General features: G+C 45.2%; 1 protein-coding gene across 5 annotated transcripts in view; it reads right to left on the bottom strand.

Annotated features, from left to right (window-relative positions):
* Window positions 1–10,681, bottom strand: part of LOC107564508 (delta-sarcoglycan-like) — a 427,344-nt gene that overhangs the window by 129,689 nt on the left and 286,974 nt on the right. The gene's annotated exons all lie outside the window — the stretch shown is intronic.

A 10,681-nucleotide genomic window follows, 5' to 3' on the forward strand; every position in this document is an offset into this window, starting at 1 on the left:
AAGTTTATAGTTCAGATATAAACTGTGTGTACGATGTGTATGGTAACAATTAAAATAGAGTAAATCACCTTTTGAAAGTAATTTGACACTTCAAATTAAGGTTTAGCGATTGCACTGTTACAACAGTAGGTGGCGAAAAGGGGCTGTTAAAATGCATTTGTCTTTGAATCATACAAGAGATTAGTTCAAGACCGCTGATTCATCCAGTAATGAAACAACTACATCTTGAGTCATTTAATCATTAATTCATAAATTACATGTGATTTTGTTTAGTTGTCTAATGTTTTTTCTTAAGAATCATGAGAGAACCACAACTTCCATTGGGGAAAAAAAGAAAAAAAACTACATTTATTCAGAATCATGCAGTTCTATTTTGCACACAAACAGCTCTTAAAGAGTCCAGTTTTTATGTAGCCTGTTGATTTTTGATCATGGTATTGAGCTCCAATAAATGGTTTGCAAAAAAGAGATTTATTTAATCACATTAGAATCAAAACTGAGAATCGAAAAGAATCGGAATCGATAAGCAGATTTGGAATCGGAATTGATCAAATTCAAACGATACCCAACCCTACTGGGCACTATATGCCACCCACGTCTAGATCTCTGGAACCTCCACGTGTGGCTTCTTAGACGGGACGCGACAGACACTCAGGCTAGAGCTCCCTCTACAAGGCAGGCCTATGCTTTGAAGTGGACTGTTCACAAATTGGTGTTCTTCTCACCGATAAGACCCCCGGAGATGCTCGATTAGAGTCGTGCTTTCTCTCCTGCAAGAAAGATTGAAGTGTAGGCTGTCACCCTCCACCTTAAAAGTGTATGTTGCTGCTATTGCAGCACATCACGATGCAGTAGACAGCCGGTCCCTGGGGAAGCATGACCTGATCGTTAGGTTCCTGAGGGGTGCCAGAAGGTTGAACCCTCCTAGGACACCCCTGATACCCTCCTGCAATCTCTCTGTTGTCCTGGCTGGACTTCAGAGTGGTCCCTTTGAGCCGCTGGATTCAGTTGAGCTAAAGTTCCTGTCTCTTACGACAGCGCTCCTGATCGCGCTCACTTCCATCAAGAGGGTCGGGGGCCTCCAAGCATTTTCGGTAAGTTAATTATTCCTTACATTTTTAATTCCTTACATTTATATAGCACTTTTCTGGGCACTCAAAGCACTTTACATAGAAGGAGAGAATCTCCTCAACCACCACCAGTGTGCAGCATCCACCTGGATGATGCAATGGCAGCCATATTGCGCCAGAACGCCCACCACACACCAGCTTATTGGTGGAGAGGAGACAGAGTGAAGGAGCCAATCAGCAGATACAGGGATGGTTAGGAGGCCATGATGGTCAGAGGCCAATGGGTGAATTTGGCCAGGATGCCGGGGTTACACCCCTACTCTTTTTCGAAGAACATTCTGGGATTTTTAATGACCACAGAGAGTCAGGGCCTCGGTTTAACATCTCATCCAAAAGACAGTGCTTTTTGTCAGTATAGTGTCCCCGTCACTACACTAGGGTGTTAGGACCCACACAGACCACAGGGTGAGCACCCCCTGCTGGCCTCACTAACACATTAACTCACTAAGTGAAGAGTGCCTTGTGTTCGGGCCAGCCTGCTCTCACATTGTCCTGAGACCCCGGCCTGGATACGTGCCCAAGTTTCCCACCACTCCTTTCTGAGATCAGGTGGTGAACCGCTACCCCCAGAGGAGACAGATCCGCTTTGGCATTGCTGTGTCCCGTAAGAGCGTTACACATATATGTGGACCGCACCCAGAGTTTCAGAAGCTCTGAGAAGCTCATTGTCTGCTTTGGAGGTCAGCAGAGAGGGAAGGCTGTCTCCAAGCAGAGGTTGGCCCACCTTCGCGAACTTATACGTTGTGTAACAGGTAATTGGCAGAAAGAATTGACTTGGTGTCACGCTTGCTGCGCCATTCCCCCTCACAAGGGGATGTGAGTGGCTTTCTTCTCCCAGTAGAGTTCCCCGATTGGCGAATCCTGGTCGAGCATCCTCCAGCACCCCCGGCAGTCAGACTTGGTGGAGCAGTCTGAAGCCAGGCCCAGTACTGGTGTTAGCATGCCCGGAGTCCTAGTCAGTCCCTGTACTGGGCTAGGTGCCCATATGGCTTGATTCCCTATGGGTAATCCCATATGTGTATTCTTCCATGGTAAAGTTTCCTTCTCGGTAAACCCGTGTCTTCACTTGACAGACACTCTGTCAATCTCTTCTGGCAGTTGTTACATCCCTACTCTAAGGTAGGACCTGCCTCAGAGACCCATTCCATATGTAGTACTGCCCCCTGGGTCAGTCCATATCAGTATCTCCACATGTCACCTCCCTACGGGTACAGTCATGGCCAAAAGGTTTGCTAGTGACATAAATTTTGTGTTTTGCAAAGTTTGCATTCACATTGTTTGTAGATTATTGTGTAGAGTGATCAGATGGATTTTAAATAATTGCTAAAAGCTTCATTGGCCAAAAAATGAACTTTTCACAAAAAGCAAAAAAACAAAACAAATTTCACAGTTTTTTTATCCTTAGTACTAGTCAGGTAAAATCACTATCATACTAATTAGATTGTAAGAGCAGACTGAGTGCTATAAAAGGAGGGAAGAAGCGCTTCCAATCATTGCGTTCTTGTTAGCAATGGTTAACTCCAAAGAAACACGTGCAGCCATCATCGATTTGCAACAAAATGGCCTTACATGCAAGGAAATTGCTACAAATAATATTGCACCTGAAAGAACCATTTACCGGATCACCAAGAACTTCAAGGAGAGAGGTTCGACTGCAGTGAAGAAGTCTTCAGGACGTCTCAGAGTTTCCAAGCACCAGGACCGTCTCCTCCTGAGGAGTCAGCTACGGAATCGTGTCACCACCAGTGCAGAGCTTGCTCAGGAATGGCAGCAGGTTGGTGTGAAAGCATCTGCATTAACAGTGAGGCCAAGACTTTTGGACAATGGCCTGGTGTCAAGAAGGGCAGCAAAGAAGCCACTTATCTCCAAGAAAAACGTCAAAGACAGACTGAAATTCTGCTGGAAGTACAAGGATTGGACAGCAGAAGACTGGTGCAAAGTTATTTTCTATGATGAAGCTCCCTTCCAACTGTTTGGGACATCTGGAAAATCGATTGTTCGGAGAAGAAAACGTGTATGCTACCATGAGTCCTGTGTTGTACCAACAGTGAAATATCCTGAGACCATCCATGTGTGGGGTTGCTTTTTAACCAAGGGAGTGGGCTCTCTCATAATTCTGCCCAAAAACACTGCCATGAATAAAGAATGGTATCAAAACGTCCTGCAAGAGCAACTTTTTCCAATGATCCATGAGCAATTTGGTGATGATCTGTGCATTTTCCTGCATGATGGAGCACCATGTCACAAAGCAAGAGTGATAAAGAAGTGGCTCAAAGATCATTACATTTAAATTTTGGATCTGTGGCCAAGCAAATCCCCGGATCTCAATCCCATTGAGAACCTGTGGTCAGTCCTCAAAAGGCGAGTGGACAAGGTTGAAATCCCTTCCAAAAACTTTTTTGTGGATAGAACAGCAGCATGGCCTTCTCCATCAGCGATGTACTCACCCTTTGGTCTCCTTCGGTACCAAGGTGCGTGAATTTGCGCTGGGGCTTTGGGAAGGTTATGACCTTAGCGTAGCTTTGTCTTGACATGCTACGGCTTGTCAACAATTGCAGCGCCACAGGGTTGTGACGTGTTCAGGTTGTGGCGTTTTCCATAGACCCCTAATGTCGTCACAACATAACTCGTAGTGACCAACAGATAGGGAACATCTCAGTTACATACCCCTACGTAACCCTTGTTCCAACAGATAGGGAACATCTCAGTTACATACCCCTACGTAACCCTTGTTCCCTGATGGAGGGAATGGAGACATTATGTCCCCATGTCACAACCTTGAACGATTCGCTGTTGCCGGGACACGTTCTCGGCTCCTCAGCGTAAAACCTAATGAGTGGATGCACGCTGTCGCCTTTTATACCCGTGTGCACGGGGAGTGGCTCAGCATGCAAAATCCACTAGCCAATTCTCATAGGCATTTTCTCTTAAACTCAGAGATGATTAGGCTCCCAAGTTAGACCCCTAATGTCGTCACGACATAACGTCTCTGTTCCCTGTACATAGTTATGTACGTAACAGAGACGTTTTCATGCCAAATGTGACCAGAAACTGAGGGGCCAAAAAAGACTAGGCCATATGCCTAACAATAAATATTCAATAATGTGTGTGACCACCAAAAAGTTTTTAGTCAGCTGAAAAAATGTCAGGCGCTCTTCTTAAAATTACCAGCTGGTGGCGCTTGAGAACGCTTTGGTGGCACAGCGTTTTTCCAGCTGAGAAACTTTAGTTACTATGGAATGGAATATTAATGGCGGCAGCGTATTAGCCTATTAGTATCTAATTTTTAAGAATTTTACTAAATATAATAAAGCAGTAACCAGTAATATTGACTTCTCCATCGTTGTAGGCAGTCGTTGTACAAGTAGGATGGTTCCCTTTCAAGGGAACTGCGAACTGCATCCTCTAGGGGTCGCTATGGGGAACGCCTCTTTGTGACCCGTGTCTGAAGCATACATTGAAAAAACACCAACAACACGTTTGCCGGCAACAGCCCATGACATCACTACCGGTGCGACTATTAGTGGAAATAGGTGCCAGGAGAACATGTCATTCTCTTCTTCGTCTTCACTGACTGTTTTGTTTGAAGCGAGCATTTGAACGTGGTAAGAACGATCTCTATCCTATTATTATGGCGAACACTAGCAGAACGTTTAGAGGATGTGTGCATCCGTGTTGTCGCTATTTGACACCTGATGACACACACAATCTCTGCCTTTTTTGTTTGGGCGAGGAGCACGCACACAATGTCCTTGAGGGGGCAATTTGCGTGCATTGTGAGCGTTTTTTCCAATGAAAAAACTCTGCTCTCGTTGGTCTCTTTTTTCGAGAAAAGAGTGGCAGCCATCTGCTTGCCGCAGTTCAGGACCTGCCGCTGCTGAGGCACGGAGGAGAATGAGCTCGTGGGGATCACAGGTGGACCTGGCCAATGAGTTTAAAGAGGGGCTTTCCCTCTCGCGCTCGTCGGCTGTGGATGAGAGAGAGCCGCTGGAGGATGATGTTATTTCTCTAACATCGTCTGATTCAGGGGTCAGTGCTCTGCTGGGTTCAGCCCAGGAGGAGCAGGAGATGTCTGAGGACAGTGGAGAGGCTGAGGCTGAGCCTTCCCATTCCTCCTGCCCTACGTATGATGAGCTGTTGGAAGTTATGGATCGCGAAGCTGGACTTGCCGTGGAAGCGGGCCAAGAAAGTGACGTTGCGAAGTCGCCTCGATGAGCGTTTTCTTTCTGGCCATAACCCTCCAGCTCAGGTGAGCCTTCCATTTCTTCCTGATTTGCATACTGAGATCGAGAAGGAATGGAAGAGGCCGTTTTCCTCACGCATCTATCGGTTCCAGCATAAGAGTTATGCCAACATCGAGGCGATGCGTGAAAACAGCTATTAGAGGATTCCCCCTGTAGAGGAGAATGGTCTATGGGTGAGACGTCCTCTCTTAATGCTCCCTCCTTGCCATCTAAGCCCCTTCAGGATACATCGCGCTTAAATGGCAGGGCATACGCAGCAGCAGGTCAGGCTGTGGCGTCGTTGCACACTATGGCGGTGCTCCAGGCGTATCAGGCTGATCTGCTGAAAGAAATGGATAAAGGCGAGGGCCTTTCTCCTGATGAGGTAGCCGAGCTGCGCCGCACCACGGATCTTGCTCTCCGTGCTACTAAGCAGGCTGCCTCCGCTATGGGAAAGACAGGTCGATGGCGGCAATGGTAGTAACGGAGAGACATCTGTGGGTGAACCTGGCAGATATCGGGAAGAAAGAGAGGGGCTTTCTTCTCGATGCTCCGGTTTCACCTTCTGAAATTTTCGGTACCTCCGTTGAGACTGTGGTCGAGAAGTTCAGGGAGGCGAAGGCGCGCTCAGCGGCCTTCAAATCCTTCATTCCACAAAGGTCCAGGTCTGAGCCCGAACAACATAGGGGTCCTGGTCCATCTCGGTCTGAGGATCAGAGACGGGCACAGAAGGCTAGTGTCGTGGCTTGCGCTCCTCCTCCGCCTGCGGGTAGGGGTAGGAGGAATTGCGGGTTAAACGGAGGTAGGTAAGACTTTAGGGATGTGATCCAGACAAGGCGTCAGCGCTTTCCAAATTAGAGTGATACTTGAGTATCTACTCATTTCCTTCGGGGGTTTTACATCTGCTCTTTTCTTCCCCTTCCTAATTCCCCTATAACCACCAGCACTCCACCTGACCGAGGTTAGGTAGGAATTTCCTGCATTACAGTCTCCTATGCTGGACCTATGATGTTTTGGTTGGTTCTATGACTTCATAGCAACCACCTTACTGATGGTCCGGACGAGAGGCTTCTCTGGAATCCCCTCTGGAACGGGGTTCCGGCGTGGGAACCAAGGTGGGTGAGTATGATCCATTCTATATGTATATATGTGTATATATATATATATATATATGTATTTTATGTGTGGGTGTTTATGTGTGCTGTGACCTTCTGTGAGATTTTTTTGCAGTGTTTTTCCGGGACTATGTGTTTCTGTTATAGGTGGCATTTGCGAGAACCTTCTTGTGTATGCTGTCTCAGGCAGTGCTCTCCTCGCCTTAGAGGGCTGTATTTGAGCTTGCCTCTCCTGTTTGGCCCAGTACCTCCGAGTATCTGTGATCAGATGCCTGGAAATGTTAATCCATGCTATGGTAAGTGCACACGCTACGCTCTGTGCACTTTCTGAAATCCACATAGTGGTAAGTGTGCACGTTGAACACTTTGCGCACTTACTAAAATCCACAGTAGTGGTAAGTGTGCACGCTAGACTTTGCGCACTTTCTGAAATCCTGTACAGTAAGGGTTACGCGTTATAACTTCATTCCCTTTCTCTGAGTTGGTTAGACCCCGGTACCTTGGGCTCCACTCAAGCAGTGTGTATCTAATTTAACACAATTGGAAGTATCGCTCCCCTCACCATTGAGGTTTACTATGAGCATGCTGCTTCCTATCGAGCGCCTGGGTTCGCTCCATGGGCTGCTCTCGTGGTAATAATAGCAGTGTTCCCCTTTTTCCAAAGGGTTGCCTATGAGTGCACTATTCTTTCTGAATTCGGAGTTCTCCTCTCACGTGAGAGTTGAGTTCTCTGTTTTTCCCAGAGCACCTGGAACCAGCAGCATCAGGTGAACATAGGCCCTTCACTCCGCCTCTCTGATGCGCTGAGTTTTTGGCTAGCTTGCAGTACGCTTACCCTCTGATTTCTAAAGATCATGCTGTGCGAGCCCCCTCTCTCGTTGAGAGCTGGGTGTGTTGCTCCCTCAGCTAGAGATTTACTGCTAGCCAATCCAGCTTTATGCTTTAGATCGAGTTGGTGACTCTCAAACATATTGGTTTTGGGATGGACCATTCCATCTATGAGCTGCTCTTTCAGAGTGCCACGAGAGCCCCTTAGAACGGTATCCTAAAATCCATGTTATGGTAAGTGTGCACGTGAAGGCTTTGTGCACTTTCTGAAAATCCACATTGTGGTAAGTTCGCACGCTAGTTCTTTGCGTTCTTTTCTAAAATCCTATATGGTGAGGGCTTTGTGCAGTTACTTCATGCCCTTTCTTGAGCTGGTTAGGGCCCCGTTCACCTTGGGCGCCACTTCACCTAGGTATCCTAGGATACCTACTTTAACAGGGTGTTGCTACTTGGCGCCTATTTATAATAATAGTCGCACCAGTAGTGACGTCATGGGCTGTCACCCGGCCAACGTGTTGTTGGTGTTTTTTTAAAGTATGCTTCAGAAACGGGTCACAAAGAGGCGTTCCCCATAGCGACCCCTAGAGGACGGAGTGTCTCGTTCCCTACTCAGGGAACCATGGTTCTGTCAGGACCACTATCGTCAAAGATGATTGACAATTAGCATACAGTTTGGATTGGCGATATGGTTCCATTCTGGGCAAGAACTCCCTTTAACAAATAATTCATTGAATATTTGCTTAATTATCACCAAGCCCGTTCAATTTGTTGTAGATCATTGAACCATTAAGCTGCCTCAGAAGCATGTCCGATATCAGTTTCATGAGTCATTAGCTGATTTTCTGAGGTTTCCGGATGCAGACGATTTCAACTGAACAATGACCGTTTACCAATTTCTCTTGGAGCTGCGCCGCAGCAGAAATGATTCCCTAGGTTAAAGGGGACATAACACACAGTTTTGGCCAATCTCATGTTATCTTGAATACCTATAATTGTAGTATTGCATCATTCCCATCTCCGAAGAGTCTTCAGTTTTATCAGATTTATAAAAGAAAAATACAGCTTGCGAATTCTCTCCGAAAACAGCCAAGCTCCTGGAGGCGAGCCGTGGGTGGAGCTGAAGAGTCACGAGCACTTACACTTACTAACAAATCACAGACATTTGATGCAGTTTTACAGCAGTTCTTATATGACCGGGATCTTTGATCGCTGGGGCTTCTCCATCTTCCAGACACTGCAAATCCAGTGTCAGAATATACCTTGCTACAAAACATTCGTCACCGAAATGACGAGAACAAACATACATGCTTGAGAAACCGAAAAAAACAAATTGCATCCACTGTTCACACAACACTGAATAAGGTTATCTTTTCCTCACATCCAAAAACACACTCTTTAGAGATTGTTTGACTTAATGCGGTGCCGCAAAGATCGGTTGCCTCCTGTCAAAAACAATGCATTCTGGTTACATTAAAATACTTTTGTCCAACTTTGATCGGCGCTGCAGCCGCCCTACGATCACGTGTGCATTCAAAGTACGGCGAGAGCAAAACGGGACCAGCCGCCTAGGTCAGGCACTGCAAAAGCCTTGATGACGACACACTTTATTCTCATTGGTTAGATTCTGTGATGACAAGCACGATGCGTGTTGCATGCTTATTCTAACAATTCAATTCCAATGCTCACAAATCTGGGTTTATAGAACAGTAAAAGCATTTTTAGGTAGTTGCACTGTTATTTTTGAGTCACGTTTCCAAAAAACACTGTTGAAAGCATATACACCCCCACTTAATAGTATTTAAATAGCATATGTTAGTGTTTAACTTATTCATGAACAGATGGCGCTGTATTAAGCAGTATAAAAAGTGTTTCTGTTGCTTTATGAAACATCTGTGTATTTGACAAATGTTGCATTTAATTTGCTTCATCTGTGAATGTATGCAAACACTGCGAGAGTGCCATTACCAGGAGCAGAAAGCGTCTGACTGTCTAAAACGTCTCCACTTTAATTCCGCCCCTGACTGCAAGCGGCTACTCTCTCCAGCCGGAGGCAGGCTAGTAACTCGAGCAGTAACTGCTGTGCTGCCGAAGACTTCCGTAACCATGAAAGAAACGCGTTAAGCGGCACGCTCTTGCTCTCGCTCTTGCTCTCGCTTGGGTCGCTGAGTGCGCGCACGCGCATAAGAATCCAACTCTTAATTAACAGTGTAAATAACTCAGAATGCATGAAATGACATTACCCCCGTTAAGCACAGCATATTGTAACAACAAGCGTGTTGCCAGTGACAACAGATAAGTACCGCACATGCATGACTAGCACAAGCATTTAACTGAAAAAAAACTTAATGAGCCCAAGCAACACAGATAGCCTTAGCAACACGCATGTTGCAGATAACCTGAGAGCATTGAATGGGACTTAGCTTGTGAAGACGTTCGAGAGAGTGAAACATAGCAGCTGTGAAGTGGATGCTTGATCTCTTGATATCCTTCTTGAGGATGAAGTTCCCATCTGACTTGTTCGTGAGTCAGTCACATAACTTGTGGAGTTCATAACAATAATGTAGAGATGGTTTTGCCTGCCGAATTCGCCATTTAATTAGCTATTGAGCAATGCGAAAACTGCTGATACTACTGCGGGACCTTATATATGAATGCTTAGATAGGTGTCGTATTCCCATAGGTTGATGGGGATCAGCTGAGTGTCAGCTGATGCGAGCTTGACTAACGTGACCTGCCAGAACTAACGCTACGCTTGATTTACATAAGTAACCTGAGACGTTAGGTATTTGTCCCAACTCCTGCCCCACCTCTATTTACGGCTGGGTAAATAGTGACAGTGACGAGCGCTGCTTTTTACAATTTTCAACTCAGCTGCAAAAAATAAATAAATAAATTCAAAATTCTAAAAGAGGGCAAGCGCAAATTAACTTGTAATTATTATGACAGTGCATCAAAATTCAATGTCATCAGTTTGCCAAAAAGAACACAGAAAGTTTTATGCACCATTTACACGTGAAGCAGGTGTACATTTCTTTCGTGTCAACTAACATTTTGAAAATACGAACATTTTCATGAATTCTAAAGTTTACATCAGAACGGCTTTACGAACGATTTACACAAAAATTTGTTCTGCTTGTGTTTCATGAATTAGGCACAATATGTTACTAAAACAACAATAATAATTATTATAATAATAATGTTCTTTTGAAATATTTTATATTGTCACTGTACTAAAGCCAACACTGTTAAAACAATATCTGGGAAATGTTTACTTTCTACTAACAATACAGCAATAGAATACAAGTCGACTGCATACATTTTTCATTTAAAACAACAATAGCACATTAGCACCATAGCACAGTAAATGTGCTAATATATATATATA

The sequence above is a fragment of the Sinocyclocheilus grahami genome, unplaced genomic scaffold (genome assembly GCF_001515645.1).
Source record: "Sinocyclocheilus grahami isolate Dianchi unplaced genomic scaffold, SAMN03320097.WGS_v1.1 scaffold942.1, whole genome shotgun sequence".
Taxonomy (NCBI): domain Eukaryota; kingdom Metazoa; phylum Chordata; class Actinopteri; order Cypriniformes; family Cyprinidae; genus Sinocyclocheilus; species Sinocyclocheilus grahami.